The 17,885-nt window shown below is 44.1% G+C and overlaps 1 long non-coding RNA gene and 1 pseudogene across 1 annotated transcript; both read left to right on the forward strand.

The window, feature by feature from the left end:
* The first annotated feature begins 2,843 nt into the window (after positions 1 to 2,843).
* LOC118362569 (uncharacterized) lies at positions 2,844 to 4,859 on the forward strand. Its single transcript, XR_004821234.2, has 3 exons — positions 2,844 to 2,975; positions 3,096 to 3,251; positions 3,737 to 4,859. It is a non-coding gene; the product is annotated as an uncharacterized LOC118362569 (long non-coding RNA).
* Positions 4,860 to 4,925: 66 nt separating this feature from the next.
* On the forward strand, positions 4,926 to 16,518 carry LOC118362174 (leucine-rich repeat-containing protein 9-like; annotated as a pseudogene).
* Positions 16,519 to 17,885: the final 1,367 nt, after the last annotated feature.

Genomic DNA, 17,885 nt, shown 5'->3' on the forward strand with positions numbered 1-17,885 from the left:
CCCTTTTTCCCACCGGTCTTTGTGGGTATTTAACTTTGTTTGTGGTATTATAGCCCTTAAGCTTCATGGTTGTTTTTGTATTGTTTATTGTTTTTGTCAGCGTCATCCTAATATAAAGGAATATGTACACACACAACGCTACGCTTTAGTCTACTTCATTCGACGGCCGTGACAATTTGGCCATTGGCCCAGTTTTATTGCAAAGAATTCTAATTGGTCAACCACAGGCTAGGGCTGGGTTATAAACTACATCCTGTCCCTTTATTCTGGAGCGAGAATCACTGGAGAGAATCTCTGAGGACAGGGGAGAATGCCCATATGGTTGGTCCTCTTCGAATATACCTATTTTCCTCTCCCTGATTTGCTTTGGGGTCTGTGTTATTAAATGACATCAACTGCTAACAATACTTATGTAAAAAAAAATATTTTTAATAAATGTGCAAAAAAACTTTCACAACTTCTGTCACTGTGTGGTTTCCAGCGCTCTGATACTCTCTGCTCCTGAGAGATAACAGCATTTGTTTAATGAGTTGTCCCTGAACTCTGATGATGGGTGTATTTTTCTGGTGATGCATTTCTTCTAATCTTCTAGTGTAATTACAGTCCAATGAACTAAACATGTATGCTATGAATAAATGGGTTCCATTGCACACAGTACATACAGTTGAAGTCGGATGTTTACACACAGTTTAGCCAAATACATTTAAATCCAGATTTTCACAATTCCTGACATTTAATCCTAGAAACAATTCCCAGTCTTAGGTCAGTTAGGATCACCACTTTATTTTAAGAATGAGAAATGTCAGAATAATAGTACAGAGAATGATTTATTTCAGCTTTTATTTCTTTTGTCACATTCCCAGTGGGTCAGAAGTTTACATACACTCAATTAATATTTGATAGCATTGCCTTTAAATTGTTTAACTTGGGTCAAATGTTTAGAGTAGCCTTCCACAAACTTCCCACAATAAGTTGGGTGAATTGAGGCCCATTCCTCCTGACAGAGCTGGTGTAACTGAGTCAGTTTTGTAGGCGTCCTTGCTCACACACACTTTTTCAGTTCTGCCCTCAAATGTTCTATAGGATTGAGGTCAGGGCTTTGTGATGGCCACTCGAATACCTTGACTTTTATGTCCTTAAGCCATTTTGCCACAACTTTGGAAGTATGCTTGAGGTCAATGTCCATTTGGAAGACCCAGTTGCGACCACTTTAACTTCCTGACTGATGTCTTGAGATTTTGCTTCAATATATCCATATCATTTTCCTGCCTCATGATGTCATCTATTTTGTGAAGTTCACCAGTCCCTCCTGCAGCAAAGCACCCCACAACATGATGCTGCCACCCCCGTGCTTCACGGTTGGGATGCTGTTCTTTGGCTAGCAAGCCTCTCCCTTTTTCCTCTGAACATAATGATGGTCATTATGGCCAAACAGTTCTATTTTTGTTTCATCAGACCAGAGGACATTTCTCCAAAAAGTACGATCTTTGTCCCCATGTGCAGTTGCAAACCCTAGTCTGGATTTTTTTATAGCGGTTTTAGAGCAGTGGCTTCTTCCTTGCTGAGCGGCCTTTCAGGTTATGTCGATATAGGATTCGTTTTAGGTACAGATGAATGTGGTACCTTCAGGCTTTTGGAAATTGCTCCCAAGGATGAACCAGACTTGTGGAGGTGTACAATTATTTTTTTCTGAGGTCTTGGCTGATTTCTTTTGATTTTCCCATGATTTCATGCAAAGAGGCACTGAGTTTGAAGGTAGGCCTTGAAATACATCCACAAGTGCAACTTCAATTAACTAAAATGATGTCTATTAGCCTATCAGAACCTTCTAAAACCATGACATAATTTTCTGGAATTTTCTAAGCTGTTTAAAGGCACAGTCGACTTGTGTATGTAAACTTCTGACCCACTGGAATTGTGATGCAGTGAATTATAAGTGAAATAATTTGTCTATAAACAATTGTTGGAAAAATGACTTGTGTCATGCACAAAGTAGTTGTCCTAACCAACTTGCCAAAACTATAGTTTGTTGAGAAGAAATTTGTGGAGTGGTTGAAAAATGAGTTTTAATGACTCCAACCTAAGTGTATGTAAACTTCTGACTTCAACTGTACAGTCCACGGTGATGAAGAAGAAAATGATGTACTACAACATGCATGTGAGGACAGGCCAGAGGAACCTGGCAGAGAACCAGGCCAATCTGCTGTAGAATAAGGGGAATCTCTTACAGCTGCCAGAGGACAGGCCAGAGGAACCTGGCAGAGAACCAGGCCAATCTGCTGTAGAACAAGAGGAATCTCTTACAGCTGCCAGAGGACAGCCCAGAGGAACCTGGCAGAGAACCAGGCCAATCTGCTGTAGAACAAGAGGAATCTCTTACAGCTGCCAGAGGACAGCCCAGAGGAACCTGGCAGAGAACAAGAGGAATCTCTTACAGCTGCCAGAGGACAGCCCAGAGGAACCTGGCAGAGAACAAGAGGAATCTCTTACAGCTGCCAGAGGAACCTGGCGAGAACCTGGCCAATCTGGACCGCAGTGACACCCCTGCTAATATTACCCACGACCCCGGCCTGGAATCCTCTCCAAGCTAGACGCCCTGTAGTCCATGACCTGACTGACTGAATTTAGGCCTTTCTGAGGGCAAAAGGGGGTGCAATTCAATATTAGGAAGTGTTCCTAATGTTTTGTACACTCAGCGTACATGGATAATGGATTAGACCTCCAAGAGAGATCTTTGAGTGTAGAATACAGTCTGATTTTGCATTGTTGTTTACATGTAAGCTTTCTATTGGCACGTAGATAATCAAGTGTAAAAAGTAGAGTTATTTTGCCTTGTTTTACAGGTATGAGTCCTGGTACCTGCGGGACTTGACCCAATCCACCAACAGGAACGAGCTGATCATCCACTTTCTGCTGATGGAGCTTGAAACAGTGGGGAATATTTGGTTTGAAGAAGACTACTCTACCGACCCCTGGTACAAATGAACTCCTTTTACATAATTGTGGCATTATGAGTTTACCTCGTCTGTGTAGGTTGTATGTGATTTTCTTGCAGAATTTAGCTACTGAGTCCACTGTTTTCTCTCTCCCAACAGGTTTACTTCCTTCCGGTTCTGTGTGTAGGACTACAAGGCTTATGGCATTACTGGCATCAAGATCAACAGTATCATCCATATCTGCTCCCTGCGGCTTTGCTTCGAGGACAAGCATCATACCCTGTTGGCCAGCGAGGAGTTGACAATGTTCTCGCAGTGAGTGCCCATGATGATACTGGGAAATCTTAAAATGGCACCTTTCTCCTTTACTCTGTGATATTCACCTCAGGTCCTCAGTGTTATGTGTTTGTTTAAAATTAGGACGTGGAAAAAAACAAGTAGGCCAAGACGCAAAAATATACTTAATTACTCAAAGTCAAAAGAATACGAAAGGTGTTTTAAGCACTTCTTTAAACACTTTGCACTTTCACCTTTTGTATTCTTTCTAGCATGGATTAAATTAAGTATAATTTTGTATCTCGGCCTCCTTGTTTTTTCCATTAAAGGTTGGAGTCGAGTACCCTTTCTCACGTACCAGCTACCCTTCGATCTAGCCTGAGCGCAGTTCCTCATACTGGCTATCTATGTCTAAAATTATACAGAAATAGTTGAACAGACTACATAAACTGCAATATTACACCTGTCAGTAGCTCTGTTTGAGACTGATCCTTATGCTTTCTTTACTCCTAATGTTTGTGCAGTAATTACAAACGCTGGCTGGAGTATCTGTTCTATGTGTCTGATCTTGAAAGAACCAGTAAGAAAAAAGGAGACGTTGCACATTCCAGAGGACGGCTTTAAAACAGCAGATATTTATAAGGTATTATTTAGATTGTACGCTATGCCTGGGATTGGGCCATTGTTTTAGTGCCTGTGATTGGGCCATTGTTTTAGTGCCTGTGATTGGGCCATTGTTTTAGTTCCTGTGATTGGGCCATTGTTTTAGTGCCTGTGATTGGGCCATTGTTTTAGTGCCTGTGATTGGGCCATTGTTTTAGTGCCTGTGATTGGGCCATTGTTTTAGTTCCAGAGATTGTGCCATTGTTTTAGTGCCTGAGAATGTACCTTGTGTCTGTGTTAGGCCCTGGGCAGAGAGAGGGTTGTACTCTTTTCTAACAGCTGGAGTGTGACGGACAGGCCTAGGAGTACACACAGTGACAGGCCTAGGAGTACACACAGCGACAGACCTAGGAGTACACACAGTGACAGGCCTAGGAGTACATACAGTGACAGGCCTAGGAGTACACACAGTGACAGGCCTAGGAGTACATACAGTGACAGGCCTAGGAGTACACACAGTGACAGGCCTAGGAGTACACACAGTGACAGGCCTAGGAGTACACACAGTGACAGGCCTAGGAGTACACACAGTGACAGGCCTAGGAGTACACACAGTGACAGGCCTAGGATTACACACAGTGACAGGCCTAGGAGTACACACAGTGACAGGCCTAGGATTACACACAGTGACAGGCCTAGGAGTACACACAGTGACAGGCCTAGGAGTACACACAGTGACAGGCCTAGGAGTACACACAGTGACAGGCCTAAGAGTACACACAGTGACAGGCCTAGGAGTACACACAGTGACAGGCCTAGGAGTACACACAGTGACAGGCCTAGGAGTACATACAGTGACAGGCCTAGGAGTACACACAGTGACAGGCCTAGGAGTACACACAGTGACAGGCCAACGAAGGTACCTCCAAGCAGATCATAGACCCTCTCCTTTTCAGACACGGTCTGTATGGTCCTATTTCATGTTTCACACAATTCAATGACTTTGTATTGCTAATTAAACCTTGAGGATATAAATCAGGATAAAACTGGAAATGTGTTAACGATATTAATTTGATTTAGAATTTGATGTATCAGAGAAACATAAATAAAATGGCTCTAACTGTCCTCCTGTTTCCAGGTCAGATCATTGTTTCCAATGTGTTCCTGGGCCGCAGCATCACTATCAGAGAAGGGGATTCAGTGGACCCCCTCAACAACCCTAAAGCTCATTCTGTTTACCACAATGTGAGCCCAGAGCAGGGCCATAAGACAAATGGAGATAATGTCATTTGAAATATTACAGCTATTACTTTTCAGAACAACACTTATTTTTACTGGTGACACTACTATCTTAGTGAAAACAACCAGCAAAAGTCAACATACTACTGTTCCATCCTCCTGTTGACAAACCTGAGAGGCACAGAAGACCCCCCTCCCAATGATATCAACCTGGATGAGGAAATACTGAACATGGATCCCATGGTCAAACCGTGGCCCAAGATGCTGAGCCTGGATGATAAGACTTTACTCAATGTAGCCAGGGCCAATAACGTCCTCAGTCAGGTTACCGTAAGGGTTGAGGAACTACAGTTAATGGTACCATAGACCCACTAGGTTTAGCACTGATATCCCGTCTGATATCCCGTCCTCTTTCTTCCCTGGTCAAAGGTGTTGAATCTCCATGGCAACAGTCTGAGTAAGCTGAAGGAGATCTCTCGTCTGACCAACTAGAGGACATCTCCCACACGGTGTGTCTGATGTTTAGGGCGTTTACTGGTCAACCAACCTACATCAAACAATTCTCCATTGAGAGTCCTACATACATACTGTGTTCCTTCAGCCCAACCTGGACTTTGTGGACACCAGTTACAACCACCTGCTGTCCCGAGAGGGGCTGAAAGGACTAGGGCAGCTCAAGCAGCTGGACCTGCACTGGAACCAGCTGACCCGGGCCAGGGAGGAGAAGGCTGTGCTCCGGAAGCACGCCCCCGCACAGCTGCGACTCGACTGAGCACCCATTACTATCCCTGGCACAGGGTAAATACTACAGCACACACTAACACCTGCTCTAACATGAGGTTTAGAGTGCCCATGATTCGCACATTAAGACCAACCAGACACTGTGGTGATGAAAGTGATGTGTTTGTCCCAGCCCGAGGCAGTGAGGATGACACTTCTGGGATGTCTGATGACCCTCACACACCTGGATGACGTGCTTGTGACAGAGGGTTCTTTCCAGGTGCTTCATCTGCAGTACAAGTGCAGCCTTTTTATTTAACAATGACCTCTGCACCCTGAGAAGATCACAGCCCTTAACCTTGACAGCCAGAGGCTCTCCAGGCTCATCAACCTGGGCAAACTGGTTGAACTGCGCTGGGACTCCTTCAATGACATCTCTAAAGTGGAGGGTCTGGACAACTGCCAGCATCTAGAGGAGCTGTCTCTCAATGACAGCTTCATCTCTAGGCTAGGCGGTCAGTTATCTCATTGGTCCCCACAAAAATGAGAGCGAAATAATTCACAAAAGAGAAAATGTGTTAATGACAAGGGAATCATGTCCATCATAGATGAATGTGGTTTCCCCTCCCTATCCTTGTCTTGTCAGGTGTGTCCAAACACCTGACAGCTCTGTTAGTTCAGGGTGAATAGGAATAAGCTGTCCTATCTGGATGGCACCATCCTGGACTGGCTGTCCAACCCACACTTCCTGTGTGTGGAGAACAACTGCATTGGCTCCCTGTATGTGGTACAGAGGGCCCGCTCCCTCTTCAAGCTGTACATCGGCAACATCATAACACGAGACATCTACCACCTGAAAATGAGCAGAGCCTCACACAGCCAAGCATGATATCATGTTTGTATATTCTGGTTCTTTAGTATTTCGAGACCAACATTTATTTATTTTTTCTTAGTTTTTTCTAGGCTTTGGGAAACTTAATCATTCTGGATCTGTACAGGAATCCTTCAGTGGAGAAACTGGAAAACTATGGGAAATATGTGGTGTTCCACTTCCCCTCTCTAAAGGCACTGGATGGGACTGCAGTGATATGTTTACATCATAATCAAAACAGTTCTGAATCTGTTTGTTGAATTGAGAGAAACAGAAGTGACGATGTCATTGAGATCTATAGAAAATGGCAGCTTGTGAGATGGCCAAGGATGTGTTTGGTGGATGCCTGACCCCTGACATGGTGGCGGAGAAACTGGGACACTAACTATTCTGACATCACCCATCTCAACCTGCAATCCTGTGCAATCAGGTTACTTACCATACTGTACTGGGTAGTACTACATCACAGTATTTGTCACCTTTAGAAGAGAGATTAAAACAGAGTGTGTGTGTATAAAGTGTTCCCTCTCTCCCCAGGATGGTGGATCTGACCCCAGAAGACCTGTTCTACAACCTGCACAGTGTCAACCTAGAGCACAACAACCTCACCTCCTTCAGTGGCCGTGTCTGCCTGACCAACATCAAGGTGTGCCAACCGGCCAGACTAACCAATGTGGTGTTTTGCTTCCTCCCACAAGCTTGTCTGACTCTTCTATCTATGATATTTGTCAAATATTTTGATTCTCACTTTGTCAGTTGCACAGTTGGGTTAAACAATTAACAATAATGTTTTTCTTCCTTTCTTCCATGTAGGCACTGTGTTTAAACAATAACCACAGAGTCCATCCTGCCAAGGTAGAAGGCCCAGGCCCACCTGACTAACAGACAGATTCTCTCCCACAAGGTGAAGTCCATTGGTTACGGCTAGCAGGGCTCCTCAAAGGCAGTAGGTACCAGCACTACAGATGAAAGTCTATTATTTGAACATAACATTTAAATGTATTACCTTTTAAACACAGTTTGTGATCTGGAAATGAACGATTCATGAAAAGCTTTAACCATTTATGTTTTTTCAGTACAGTGGCAACCCATCATTTAGGGGTTTGCTACAAAAACGAAAAAGATTTAACCTGTTTTGCATGTTATTTTGATATTAATACATGTCACATATCAGTTTGCAAACAATGGAAAAAAAATCATTAATAAAGCCGCATACAAACTTGGTCTCTTTTTTTGCTTTCTTGAGCAAGGCAGCTCCAAAATGCAGGTGTTTCTGTGCAGTGCAAAATGCCGTGCATTCTGTGGTTGTGGGGCAGCCAGCAGAAAATACAGAGCGTAGGGGTTGGTAAGTTCTCTAGATGTGCCGTGATTGGCTCGGTGTTCTGTCACTCATGGGGACACTACATAGCCGCAAAATTTATGGGTAGAGCTAAAAAATTCAAACCCCTTGGGTGCTGCCATAGTTACTTTAAAAGTGTCCATCCAAGAAGATTCAAGGTCATTGGCCAAAAATAAAATTATATCAAGTTATTTCTACCGTAGCTTTGATTGGACTGATCATATCAACATCATCGCAAGCTAGCAGTCATCATTATTTATCAAGTCGACAATCTACTGGCAAATCCTTTTCAATCCTTGTCACATGACGAGAAATAATGAAGAGAAATTATAGATAAACGTATCGGTGGACATCAACATTACACAACAAGTTGGAAATCGCAAATTTAACAATGAGTGGCTTACTGCAAGCATTGCAAAGCAATCATTAGCCTGCTATTCAGTGAAGTGGGTGTGTGGTCCAAGTCTGGGTTTAAGGGTCTTTTTTCCAAGCTTTAAAAGGATAAACTTTCAACATTGGCCATGCTGTCAATCCAGCATGACTTCTGCCACACTCAAAACAACTGGAAACTCAGAACTGGGGAATCTGACTTCAGTGAGTTCAAGACAACTGAGAACTCAGAATAAAACAAGCTCCAACTGGGGAAAATACATTTTGAATACTTACCCAACTCGGAATTGCAAGTTAGGAACTAATGCCTCTTTCTAGAGCTCTGACCCGAAGATCACTGATGTCATCATGATTCGACCTTGTTTTTTTCCGTGTTCCCAGTTGTCTGAAAGAACCATAAATCCAGAGATTGCCAGACTTTGACGACAAAATCTGCCCACGAAGGACCGCCACGCCACCTTCTTGTTCCTGTGAGCACAGCACAGCAAGGTGAGTCCAAAAATGTATTGTATGCAGCGGCGCAAATTATGTAATATGCAAGGGAGATATGTATACTGTAGCTAAGAAAGTAATACTAAGTGTATGTTGTGTGGTAATCTGTTAGTAGCCCATGTTCCTCAGCCGAAAAATTTGGTCCCTTTTCCCCTCATAATTTAGCCTACTGTTCTGACTTGGTGGTGCACATGTAGCCTGTAGCCTCTTTTAGAGAAATGTAATCATTGAATATTGTAAAAGCTTTCATTGTCTGCTTGTATGCCCCCTTTATTTATCCTACGGTTCTGACTTGGTGTGCAGGGAGAATACTGTAAGAATGGCCCATGTTCTGAATTCTGTCACTGTACATTTCAAAAGTGCTGAACAAATTCTTATATTGACTACGTCCGTCCTATCTTGCTCATTAATGTCTTAATCGAAATTACGGATTGCCTCTTATAAGCTCGTCGTCCCCTGAAGCCATTATCTCAATTGTCAGTAAAAAATATTTGTTTAAGCAAATCAGCCATATCAACTATGTTTTTTTCTCTGTTGTAATATAGTTGTAATATAGTATTTTCTACTTTCAGACACTTGGGGGCAGCACTAACCTGTTGCACTGACAAAGCTCATGCTTCTGCTAGCTGTTTTCAGAAAAGCACAAATCTCCCCTTTCACTGGTACTATTGAAAAAGACAAGAGGGGAGTTTACACAAAGTAAACAGCACATAAAAGAGGTTTCAATTGGGAAGGGGGTTGGGGGTTCAGGCTTTTGTGTGTTCTGCCTGTGCTGTGATTGCCTTGAGTTGCTGTGCACCTGTGAGGTCTGGCCTTCTAAATGGGGCAGTGGTGCATTTAGTTAGAGGCAGCTAACTCTGAGTGCCCACTCTGTCCCTCTCTTTCAGGGAAGTGGACCCTGCGGACAGCCTGGAGCCACTGATGGGCAGCCTGGAGGTGCTGCATTTGAGCCACAATGGCATCTCCAATTATTGCCAATCTGCAGCTCAGCAGGCTCACCAATCTCAAAGCACTCTTCCTCCAAGGTACAGTAACAACTTCCTTCAGGTTTTAAAGCCCATGAAATGTACAGCTCAGTCAACGGAGAGGCTTTCTCAGCCCTGTCCGGGTGGGAGATGAGGCAACAAGAATATAAACTAAATGGGCATGCCGATGGGTCACAGAAACACAGTACCTTTTTCTGTCTGCCATTGTTTGCATTTGATTCTTTTTTTTTCTTCAGTTGGGTGACTGTCTGACCCTAATCCCACCCTGGGTTGTTTTATGAACCTGTTGAGACATATTTATACAGACCACACTCACCTTCCAGTTCCACAGACACAGTAACTGAATGGGGTGGCAGGTAGCCTAGTGGTTAGAGCGTTGGACGAGTAACCGAAAGGTTGCAATATCAAATCCCTGAGCTGACAAGGTAAAAATCTGTCGTTCTGCCCCTGAACAAGGCAGTTAACCCACTGTTCCTAGGCCGTCATTGAAAGTAGGAATTTGTTCTTAAAATTTGTTCTTAACTGACTTGCTTAGTTAAATAAAGGTAAAATAAAAAATGTAATTGCAGAGTTTATGAAATTCAGTGTTGTAATTTGCAATGATGCCAGGCAAATCATAAGGGTAAGAGGGGTAGCTGTAGTCATGTAATTACCTAGTGATTTCATATCTCACCTTCTCCTTTCAGGTAATGGGGCGGCAGCGTAGCCTGGAAGGTTGTGAGTTCAAACCCCCGAGCTGACAAGGTACAAATCTGTCGTTCTGCCCCTGAACAGGCAGTTAACCCACTGTTCCCAGGCCGTCATTGAAAATAAGAATGTGTTCTTAACTGACTTGCCTGGTTAAATAAAGGTAAAAAAAAAAAAAAAAATGAGATCAGACAGGTGGAGGGCTGGGAGGGGCTGCACTAGTTGCGGGAGCTGTTCTTGGACCCTGATCAAGATCCTTCTTTGGTCAGGCTGTCCTGCTGGAGCTGCACCTGGTAGAGAACCGCCTCCGGGAGTTCAACCACCCGTTACCAAAATGAGGAGTCTGTTCCTGGGCATGAACAAACTACAGGTACCCCTCCTTCAGCAGCCCTTTCTGGCAACAGTGAGCCATTCCTTTGCACTCATACACTGAGTATACCAAACATGAGGAACACCTTCCTAATATTGAGTTGCAGAGGGATGCTGGCCCATGTTGACTCCAATGCTTCCCACAGTTGTGTCTGTGTTTGCTGGATGTCCTTTGGGTGGTGGACCATTCTTGATACACGCAGGAAACTGTTTAGTGTGAAAACCTTAGCAGCGTTGCTGTTCTTGACACAAACCCATGTGCCTGGTACCTACTACCATGTTTAAAGGCACTTAAATCTTTTGTCTTTCCCATTTACCCTCTGAATGGCACATATACACTATCCATGTCTCAAGGCTTAAAAACAAGTGATATCCATAAGGGATCATAGCATTCACCTGGATTCACCTGGTCAGTCTATGTCATGGAAAGAGCAGGTGTTCTTAATGCGTTGTATACTTAGTGTATACTGCAATAAGGAATTAATTCACAGTGCGTAAATGTCCACTAAGTTCAGTCTGTACTGCAGTTATTGAATTATGGTGATGCACTCATCATGTGCAAAGTACATTTGGCATCTAAACTGTTTTATTTTGATCTGCAGTGTTTGCAAACTAAGGGGTGAAAATATAGTGCCATAATTATAGATCGTTACCACCCTACTGTGGCGTGTGTGGGGTAGCTAGTATTAAGGAGAATCGACATTGATTGAAGGTCAGAGTTATGAGGAACAATCAAGCCAACGTGTAATCAGGGTCTCAGCCTACATCTCATTCTCACCCCAGGCGGGTGATTTGCACTTTGTCGCTCGTTTTTTTCCACTTCCCTTTTTCTTTCTTAATCTTTTCATGTTTTCAATTAAGACATGAAAATGCAGCAATCAAACCCAACACACCACCCTTCACAATGGGGGTCTGTGTGAGTCACATCAGGGCTCTGTCACGAACCGTGGGGGAGAGAGACGCCCCCGCTCCCCTTTTGCGTGCCCAAACTCTCATGAGATTAATGAGAGATCCTATGTGTAATCTCTCCCATCAGCTGCCTCTCTCATAGCTCCAAAATGATGATGAGGTTTGGCCCTAATGGATATATCTCCATGGTTATTGCACAACATGCTAACAAAATGCTTCTGATGGGTAGATTCTTCTGGTATGAAGTGAGTAGGGAAGGAAAAATGGAAAAGCATGAAATGTCGTGTACATACAGTATAAAGCTAGACTCCTTCCCTCCCTGTTTGAACTGTCAGTTGTAGGGAATCCTTTGAGTTACATTTTGTTACCAATGGTTACAACCTTGTATGTCTACAGTAAGCTACAATTACTACAATCAAGCAATGACTCAGTGAATTGTTTTACCCCCTTGACAGAATGAAAATGGTCAAATGATTCCCCTTATGGGTCTCCTTCACCTGTATTTCACTATGTGTTCATTTTGACTGGAAAGCCCCTGAGTTCTGTGGGCATTGAAAATCTACGAGACCAAACCTGATCTACAAATATGTGTACTGAGACACACACACACACACACACACACACACACACACACACACACACACACACACACACACACACACACACACACACACACACACACACACACACACACACCTCATTTACATCCACACACAAATTCTCACACGCAAGCTCACAGATTCACTTTCACCAAAACACACACTCAATGCAACTCTGTAGTTCTAAATTAAGCGATTACATGATGGGCCGTCTGCTGTGCCTCAAACTGGCCAGCATCAGAGACAAATCCGCTGACCAAATGGTAGAGCCGTTATCAGACACTATTGGCCTGGGTTCAGCACCCATCTGAAGCCCATGGATCAGTGCAGAGGGCTTGCCATCTATGGAGGCCTGCTCAGCTGTGCCAGCTTGTTTACCCCACAGCCCCCATCCCCCTGTCCCGTCCCTTCCCCCAGGGAGATTAATCCTGCTAGGGTGGAGAGCCAACAGCCGCTCCAGAAACAAAACCTCCTGCTGTCAGCAGCATGAGATCACTGCTGCACCCATGTGCCCTGGCAAGACCACCTCTCCTCTCTCCTCTCCTCTCCTCTCCTCTCCTCTCCTCTCCTCTCCTCTCCTCTCCTCTCCTTCCCTCAGCCATCCCTCCTGCTGGGACAGACAAGGATCTGACCGGAGAGGATGGCTTTGTCCCCTGGCCAAGGGGGAGCAGAGGGTACCATCAGCTGGACCAGGGAGAAGGGGAGGGCGGTTATCAGCTGGAACATTGGAGATGATAGAAGTGTGGTCTCTGAGGGTGGTGAATTCAGAGAACTGTGTTGGACTCACAAACAGCCCCATGCCAGTTTAGTCCTCTCAGGACAGCCTTGCAGTCTTCACTCGAAGTTCCTACATGAGCAAATGTTTTCTGCTGTCCCAGGGGGCAAGGCAAACCCTCCATAGGCTGGTGGTGGTATAACACCTCTCCAGGCTGAAGGTTCTGGATGAAGTGATGGTCACCCTGGAGGAGAGGACCAGGGCTGAGCTACTCTGCACAGAGGCCCAGGTGAGAGCATATTGACTGAGAAATATACAGACAGAGTTATGATACTGCCTTTGTGTATCACTTGCTTGGTCAGAGCTTTGTCTTATCTGCAGTGGACTGCAGTAGAAGATACAGTTATCTCCATGTCTTTTAGGAGACTGACCTAAAAAGCCACAAAGGCCTCATTTCTCTAAAAGGCCAAATAACAGGCCATATCATGTCAACTGCAATGCAACTTGAAATCAAACAGCGGACAGAAAAACAACAACCAGACAACAACTACCAAAAACAAGGATCAAACTCCCAGTCAGTCTCCCTGATTTGATCTGCACATAATGAGAGATTGGGGCAGTAATGCTCCTCCAGCGCCGAATTAAAAGCAGCCTAAGCCATCTCAGTTCATCCTGCTGATTAGATGATGCCACGGCCGATAATGCACCAATGGATTTGCCCCTTATTAGCTGGGTCAACCCGGCCCCCTGTACTCGTTACCAGAGGATGTAGGAACGAGAGAGAGAGAGGGGGATCCTGGGCTTTCTCATTAAACATAAACAAAACCCTCTCCTCTCTCTTGACCCCCAGCCCTCTCGTTTCAGGCTTATTTCTGCTCTCACCCAGCTCTTGCTTTTGTTTTCATTCAACCGCTGTAATTATTATTGAATGATCATTATCATTCTCGTATTAGATGCTTAAACACGATGAAAGACAGCAGAAATGTAGTCATCCATTGAGTGAGGCAGGAAGCGCAGGTAGGAGGCAGTGCAGGACTCATTAGGGAGGTCAGAGAGACTTGAAACAGTGTTGCTGAAGTGTCTCCATGTGCACTTAATATGGAAACCCAATAATATCACCTGTAAATTTGTGTATACAGTATCTCCTCTCTTGTGGTATTCACCGTCCATCCCTCTCTCCCCACAAATTCCCATTCCCATTGCTGTGCTGCCCCTCATGTTCTAGGCTGCCACTCGGTGTGGCACCAGTCTGAGTGGAGCACTGCAACATTTCCTGGGTAATGAGATCCTGATACCAATATTCCCTCAAATTTTTTCCGGCACTGAGCAAATTTCAGGTCAGCTGAGCGCAAACTTGAATATTGTGAAACTTCTGTGCAACTTCTGCCACGCGTTTACTCTGAACACTGAGGCTGTACCTGTACCAAGTAGGCTACTGTGGCTATTTGATCAGGATGTAGGCCTACCATCAAAAACAATGGAGAAAAGCCTCCCGAGTGGCGCAGCGGTCTAAGGCGCAGCGGTCTAATGCACTCCATTGCAGTGCCTGTGACATCACGACAGACCCAGGTTCGATCCCAGGCTGTGTCACAGCCAGGCCGTGACTGGGAGACCCATGAGGCGACCTTCGCCTCTCCCGAGTCCGTAGGGGAGTTGCTGCGATGGTACAAATTGGGGAGGAAAAAGTGTAAAAGAACCCCAAAAACTATGGAGAAAAATGCATCACATAACATTTTAACATAGAAATAGCTGTTCTGTTATTCAGTCTACAGTAGCAGCAAATGTGTTGTGTTGTGTTCAATGTAGGCCTACATTCAATGAGACTTTTGAAAAAAAACATGCAGAGCTTGACATTAACCCTTTTATCCACTTGTCCAAGGAGGTGACTGAAAGTGTTTTTTGATGCAAGAAACCACTTTACAAAATACAATTTATAAAATACAACAATGCCCTTTAAGACAGGAAAAAAAGCTCTTTACCTGACTTGTTTTTCAAAGATGGTTTGAAATCCATACGTTTTGTGCTCTTGTAAGGAAGCAACCACTCCCCCATTGCTGACTAGAAATGAGCTATTACTGGGCTAATAACTCACTTACTAACAAAGAATATTAACAAATGTACACACCTGGCTACATGCAGCTCTTGCTTTGATCTCAAAACAAACACATCTACTCATAACCACTCATGCTGTAAACACAGTCCAGTTCAGATTGAATGGCACAGATCCAAATATGGCCATGGTCTATTTGCATATAGGGATACTGCAGCTCCGATTGGTTATGGTGTACCGGTCTGTGTAGAGTATGGGCCTGAGTCGTGCCTGTCAATGCAATAGAATCCTACTCCAATGCGCTCTGCCTACAAGAAATTTTGTTTCGGTATGTTGAATTTTGTTGAATTTTGTTTCGGTATGTTGCATTGAAAATGGCTATTGCATTGATTCAAAGAGAACCGCACACACTAGGAGCTCAGATGCAAAAATGTAATATCCAAAGTTTCGACAGCCAAGCTGTCTTCATCAAGGTATCAGGGTTTCACCTTGGCTGTCGAAACGTTGGAAATTACATTTTTGCATCTGAGCTCCTAGTGTGCGGCTCTCTTTTATTTTCAAGTTTTCTACTCTGTTAGCCAGCACCTCGCCTATATAGGTGTGCGTTTCTTTTTCTTCTCTATTGCGTTGATTCAACCACAATTCACACAGTAAAGGGAAATGTTGATAGTGTTAGCTAATGGGGAAAACTAGAAAGTTGAGTGAAGTTCAACCTCGTGCTTCCCTGCGTGGGCTGATATTTCTTCTGCACAGCAGTCCTGGGGGAGCTGCGCGCCCGCGCACCGCACAGTTTAGGAGGAACATTGCCTGCAACCTGGACTAAGCACTGCCCCACGACACGCCCAAACTTTAGTTAGCACTCCTTGTCATCTGTCACGCACAGTACATCTGCACAGTGCATCATGATATCAATACTATTGAAATACCAACATTCTAAAATACAGGTGTCTTGTAATGCGGAACACTGCTGTTTATTCACCTCCACGATGGGCAGAGGTGTGATGTTAACAACTGATTACTTTTATGTAGGTTAGCCAACACAGAGATCATACTTCTCACTCTCTCTCTTTGCTTATACTGTGGGACTCATTAGGCTCGGTTCTCTAGTCATTAGGGATTGACACTCTCATCCTGTCAGAGGCAACACTTAAATTCACACAACTGTGTTCATTCCCATCTCAGATGAGAAACAAAAGCACAGCATCACTGCCAACTACGCCCGCATTGCCCAGGCAGTGAGGACCTTCAGGCAGATCAGAAGAATGGCAAGCACCCTGCCAACCACCGGCCTCCTGCCGAATGGGTACAGGGCCCTTATCACCTACCCCAACCAATAGGACAGTAGGTAGGTAAATAATCTAAACTCAGGCTCTTGTGTTGAGGCACTAACTGTTGCAAAAGCTACTACCTCCCTCTATTGCATGTTGATCCACTTAATCTTGTGCATGCTGATAGATAGTCATGCTTGCTAATGTGATTACTCTTTGCGATAATGTGATATGATTATATTTTACATGTCAGAGGATACACTACAAACCCTTACCTGTGTGTGTGTGCATGCTATTCTTTGACATATTCCAGAGCGGTGGTGCTCCTAAACCCCCAATCAAAAGCCCCCAGTAGAGCAATGGGATGCTCCTGATGCTCCTGTGTGTGCAATTGCACTGACAGAGAAGTGGTCAGAATGTTGTTCAACTCAAATCAGCTGAACCTCTGCTCTATAGACTGTATATAACTCAACTACAGATTACCTCCTTTACTTTGTTTGTTTAGAATTTATTTATTTTTGTGACGCAAAATGTGACGCAAACTGCTGTGTGGTTTGTCGAAACATATGTCTATATTTATTTTTCAAGTAACGTATTTTGGGGGGGGACCAATGCATTCAGGACCAATGAACTGATGATACTTGAATATAGCTGAGTACAGTACCCCTATGTTAGGTGAGTGTGGCATGAACAACTGCCTGTTTCTATACACAACTCTTATTCTCCAACCAGTCACCACTGTAATGTACTTAATACTGTGAGGTTTGAAGTCACGTCCATCATACTCATTCCTCGCCTCCAAAACTGGAAAAAATTTGAAAAACACCCACAGATGCAAGGGCGTGTGAGGCTGGCATGTTGTGTTCATCGGGTCAAATGGATCCCCAACAAGTGGATAATCCAGTATTAGCACACCTCTCTGTGGACAATAATCTGCAGTCACTCAGATGGAGCCATAACCTTGAATGAGATCCAAATGGATTGCAGAGATCTGTCAGTTTCAGCATGTTAGCCTCTTTTTAAAGGCCCAGTCTGGTTTTCCCTCTAATATGCGTCTCTCCTGGACTGTTACTCCAAATAAACCAGTGATCTCTTACAGTTGGCCCTTTGGTTGATGTGCAAACTGATTTACTTGCCATTATTGCCGTATTCATGTTTACCAGAAACAAGACTTGTCCTCTGATAAGTACCGTATTTAAACGAATAGTTCACTCAAATTACAAAATAACATATTGGTTTCCAAACCCTGTAAGCAACGGGTATCACACTCATTCCACGGAGGGCTGAGAGTCTACAGGTATTTGGTTTTTCCTTTCAATTAAGACCTAGACAACCAGTTGAGTCGAGTTCCTTACTTATTAGTGACCTTAATTCAACAATCATGAACAAGGGTGGAGCGAAAACCCGCAGACACTCGGCCCTCAGTGTAATGAGTT

The sequence above is a fragment of the Oncorhynchus keta genome, chromosome 29 (assembly GCF_023373465.1).
Source record: "Oncorhynchus keta strain PuntledgeMale-10-30-2019 chromosome 29, Oket_V2, whole genome shotgun sequence".
NCBI classification, from domain to species: Eukaryota; Metazoa; Chordata; class Actinopteri; order Salmoniformes; family Salmonidae; genus Oncorhynchus; species Oncorhynchus keta.